The sequence below is a fragment of the Phoxinus phoxinus genome (assembly GCF_949152265.1).
Source record: "Phoxinus phoxinus genome assembly, chromosome: 12".
Lineage (NCBI taxonomy): Eukaryota > Metazoa > Chordata > Actinopteri > Cypriniformes > Leuciscidae > Phoxinus > Phoxinus phoxinus.
The window spans coordinates 34,295,012-34,300,011 of NC_136887.1; the positions used below are offsets into that span (position 1 = coordinate 34,295,012).

Sequence of the window (5,000 nt, forward strand, 5' to 3'; positions counted from 1 at the left end):
GTGTGTGAGTGAGTGAGTGAGTGAGCGAGAGAGTGAACGAGCGAGAGAGTGAGTGAGTGAGTGAGTGAGTGAGTGAGTGAGTGAGTGAGCGAGCGAGAGAGTGTGGGAGCGAGCGAGTGTGTGAGTGAGTGAGTGAGTGAGTGAGTGAGCGAGCGAGAGAGTGAGTGAGCGAGTGAGTGGGTGAGTGAGTGAGTGAGTGAGTGTGTGAGTGAGTGAGTGAGTGAGTGAGTGAGCGAGTGAGTGGGTGAGTGAGTGAGTGAGTGTGGGAGCGAGTGAGTGTGTGAGTGAGTGAGTGAGTGTGGGAGCGAGCGAGTGTGTGAGTGAGTGAGTGAGTGAGTGAGTGAGTGAGTGAGCGAGAGAGTGAACGAGCGAGAGAGTGAGTGAGTGAGTGAGTGAGTGAGTGAGTGAGCGAGCGAGAGAGTGTGGGAGCGAGCGAGTGTGTGAGTGAGTGAGTGAGTGAGTGAGTGAGCGAGCGAGAGAGTGAGTGAGCGAGTGAGTGGGTGAGTGAGTGAGTGAGTGAGTGTGTGAGTGAGTGAGTGAGTGAGTGAGCGAGTGAGTGGGTGAGTGAGTGAGTGAGTGTGGGAGCGAGTGAGTGTGTGAGTGAGTGAGTGAGTGTGGGAGCGAGCGAGTGTGTGAGTGAGTGAGTGAGTGAGTGAGTGTGTGAGCGAGCGAGCGTGTGAGTGAGTGAGTGAGTGTGTGTGTGAGTGAGTGAATGAGCGAGCGAGCGAGCGAGTGTGTGAGCGAGCGAGAGAGTGAGTGAGTGTGAGTGAGTGAGTGAGTGAGTGTGAGTGAGTGAGTGAGTGAGTGAGTGAGTGTGAGTGAGTGAGTGAGTGAGTGAGCGAGTGAGCGAGAGAGTGAGTGAGCGAGTGAGTGAGTGAGCGAGTGTGTGAGCGAGAGTGTGAGTGAGTGAGTGAGTGAGTGAGTGAGTGAGTGAGTGAGTGAGTGAGTGAGTGAGTGAGTGAGTGAGTGAGTGAGTGAGTGAGCGAGCGAGCGAGCGAGTGAGTGAGTGAGTGAGCGAGCGAGCGAGTGTGTGAGCGAGAGAGTGAGTGAGCGAGAGAGTGAGTGAGCGAGTGTGTGAGCGAGAGTGTGAGTGAGTGAGTGAGTGAGTGAGTGAGGGAGCGAGCGAGCGAGTGAGTTAGTGAGTGAGCGAGCGAGCGAGTGTGTGAGCGAGTGAGCGAGCGAGAGAGCGAGAGAGCGAGTGTGTGAGCGAGTGAGTGAGCGAGTGAGCGAGTGAGCGAGTGAGTGAGTGAGTGAGTGAGCGAGTGAGCGAGTGAGTGAGTGAGTGAGTGAGTGAGTGAGTGAGTGAGTGAGTGAGTGAGTGAGTGCGTGAGTGAGTGAGTGAGTGAGTGAGTGAGTGAGTGAGTGTGTGTGTGAGTGTGTGAGTGAGTGAGTGAGTGAGTGAGTGAGTGAGTGAGTGAGTGAGTGAGTGAGTGTGGGAGCGAGCGAGTGTGTGAGTGAGTGAGTGAGTGAGCGAGCGTGTGAGTGAGTGAGTGAGTGAGTGTGTGAGTGTGTGAGTGAGTGAGTGAGTGAGTGAGTGAGTGAGTGAGTGAGCGAGCGAGAGAGTGAGCGAGCGAGTGAGCGAGCGAGTGAGCGAGTGAGTGAGTGTGTGAGTGAGTGAGTGTGTGAGTGTGTGAGTGTGTGAGAGTGTGAGTGAGTGAGTGAGTGAGTGAGCGAGCGAGTGTGTGAGTGAGTGAGTGAGTGTGTGAGTGTATGAGTGAGTGAGTGAGTGAGTGAGTGAGTGTGTGAGAGTTTGAGTGAGTGAGTGAGTGAGTGAGTGAGTGAGTGAGTGAGTGAGTGAGTGTGTGAGAGAGCGAGCGAGAGAGTGAGCGAGAGAGTGAGTGAGCGAGTGAGTGAGTGAGTGAGTGAGTGAGTGAGTGAGCGAGTGAGTGAGTGAGTGAGTGAGTGAGTGAGTGAGTGTGTGAGTGTGTGAGTGAGTGAGTGAGTGAGTGAGTGAGTGAGTGTGTGAGTGTATGAGTGAGTGAGTGAGTGAGTGAGTGAGTGAGTGAGTGTGTGAGAGTTTGAGTGAGTGAGTGAGCGAGCGAGAGAGTGAGCGAGAGAGTGAGTGAGTGAGCGAGTGAGTGAGTGAGTGAGCGAGTGAGTGAGTGAGTGAGTGAGTGAGTGTGTGAGTGTGTGAGTGAGTGAGTGAGTGAGTGAGTGAGTGAGTGAGCGAGAGAGTGAACGAGCGAGAGAGTGAGTGAGTGAGTGAGTGAGTGAGTGAGTGAGTGAGTGAGTGAGCGAGCGAGCGAGAGAGTGTGGGAGCGAGCGAGTGTGTGAGTGAGTGAGTGAGTGAGTGAGTGAGTGAGCGAGCGAGAGAGTGAGTGAGCGAGTGAGTGGGTGAGTGAGTGAGTGAGTGAGTGTGTGAGTGAGTGAGTGAGTGAGTGAGTGAGCGAGTGAGTGGGTGAGTGAGTGAGTGAGTGTGGGAGCGAGTGAGTGTGTGAGTGAGTGAGTGAGTGTGGGAGCGAGCGAGTGTGTGAGTGAGTGAGTGAGTGAGTGAGTGTGTGAGCGAGCGAGCGTGTGAGTGAGTGAGTGTGTGTGTGAGTGAGTGAATGAGCGAGCGAGCGAGCGAGTGTGTGAGCGAGCGAGAGAGTGAGTGAGTGAGTGTGAGTGAGTGAGTGAGTGTGAGTGAGTGAGTGAGTGAGTGAGTGTGAGTGAGTGAGTGAGTGAGTGAGCGAGTGAGCGAGAGAGTGAGTGAGCGAGTGAGTGAGTGAGCGAGTGTGTGAGCGAGAGAGTGAGTGAGTGAGTGAGTGAGTGAGTGAGTGAGTGAGTGAGTGAGTGAGTGAGTGAGTGAGTGAGCGAGCGAGCGAGCGAGCGAGTGAGTGAGTGAGCGAGCGAGTGAGTGAGCGAGCGAGCGAGTGTGTGAGCGAGAGAGTGAGTGAGCGAGAGAGTGAGTGAGCGAGTGTGTGAGCGAGAGTGTGAGTGAGTGAGTGAGTGAGTGAGTGAGGGAGCGAGCGAGCGAGTGAGTGAGTGAGTGAGCGAGCGAGCGAGTGTGTGAGCGAGTGAGCGAGCGAGAGAGCGAGAGAGCGAGTGTGTGAGCGAGTGAGTGAGCGAGTGAGCGAGTGAGCGAGTGAGTGAGTGAGTGAGTGAGCGAGTGAGCGAGTGAGTGAGCGAGTGAGTGAGTGAGTGAGTGAGTGAGTGAGTGAGTGCGTGAGTGAGTGAGTGAGTGAGTGAGTGAGTGAGTGAGTGAGTGAGTGAGTGAGTGAGTGAGTGAGTGAGTGAGTGAGTGAGTGAGCGAGCAAGCGAGTTAAAGATCACATAACCTTCAACGAACATTGTGTTAGCGAGAGAACCTTGCCAGAACGTTCCCTGTTATCTGCGAATGACATAAAGAACCATTTTTGGTTTAAAAAATACCACTAAAGCGTCTTTTAAGTGAGCAGTTCCTAAAATGTCCTCTTTTTTTTTGGTGTGAAGTACATTTGAATAATCTAAATAACTGTTACTTGTAAGAGTGTATTTGAGTTATAAAGCGGTTTAGGCGGCTTTGCCAGAAGTGCGTCTGGAGTCAGATCGAGCTCGTCCTCTGTGCTCCACTAATCCCCCGGGAGAAAGCAGCGCTGCGTGTCTGAAGCTCTTGATAACACTGCTGGTAAAATGACTGTAATCTTTCAGAAGCTCTCGCTGAGCAATTACACTTGTGCAAATGGCCGTGCTTCAGATCTCCAGAGGAGAGGCGTGGGGACAGAAACGGCACAAACCCATTACAGCAAAAACAACAACAGTCCAATCAACTAGTCCAGTGGTTCCCAACCTTTTCTTGTCTGAGACCCCCTTTTCCCAAGAAAATATTTTAGGGTATTCACATTTACTGATATTATCGCTCTTGTAAGCTTGCAGCAAGGACGACAAAATATGTTGTTTTCAAACAAACGGTATGTTTACTATAACCAGATATGTTTATGCACAAATAATAGCCTATCATATTGAAAATACAATAACAAAAACATCAGTAGGCCCTTTGTAATTTAAAAACGTAAGCCGAGGAGTAGTCTATAAATTGGCCCTATTTAATATGCAATAACAAAAATATTCACACTGGAAAAAATATTCATACAGTATTTTTACTGTAGGTAAAAATAAAGAATATAGACTTTTACTAAATGACTGATGTCTGGGAACTCAATACTTGCATGTTTTTAGTGAGGCTTTATCAATGTGAGGCTTTATTTTTGGCGCTTTTGGCGCTATAGTGAGCGATAATAAACTTGCGTTTATTAACAGAATAATGCGTCTTTCAGAAGAACATTGTAGCCGGAACTACTTCTCTCTGTGACGAGTCACGCAGGTCCTGGGCTACTCCGCAGAGGCAGAGATCCGAACCAGTGTAAAATAGTCCCAATATTACTTATTATAGGAGTACCATAGTGGTTCAGGATGAGACAAAAACACGGTTTGGAAATTGGATTCAACTAACTCATTATATGTATTTTGTAAATTTTTGAACAGAAAAAAGTTCAGGACTTTTATTTAATGCTCATTGCTCAAAACTTTTCAAAATATGACGTGACCCCCCACAGAGCTCGCTGGGGCCCCTTGTGGGCCGCGACCCCGCTGTTGGGAACCGATCAACTAGTCCACCTCAGATGCACTACTCACATGCTGCCGTTACTAGTCACTCATCCTCACACACTGAACATTTCTGAGGACTTCAAAGCTATTTGTTTTACATTAAAAAAAAATGTAATTAAATTTTTTTTTTGAACTTACACTTTTTTTATTTTTCCGTTTATTTTCTAAATGATTTTTGCTTTTTTGCTTTTTTTTTTTAAGTTGAATTTAAAAAGTACATTAAATTAAACCTTTAAAAAAATATTTTTTATAATTAGTCATTTTAAAATATTTTTTTAAAGATTATAGACCGCTTAATTCAGTTAAATTCCCTTTTTTTTACAGTAAATTTGCCTTTTTTTCTTTTCTTTTTTTCTTAAGCGTGTTATTAGTCTTACCACAGAAAATGTGACTATATGTTTATGAAAAAAATGGTCATAAATCCCAAATGCAGA

At 48.3% G+C, this 5,000-nt stretch overlaps 1 protein-coding gene across 1 annotated transcript in view; it reads left to right on the forward strand.

Moving 5' to 3' along the window:
* Nucleotides 1-5,000, forward strand: part of trpc3 (transient receptor potential cation channel, subfamily C, member 3) — a gene marked incomplete at its 3' end in the record, with an annotated part of 63,063 nt that overhangs the window by 47,735 nt on the left and 10,328 nt on the right. The window lies entirely within an intron of this gene.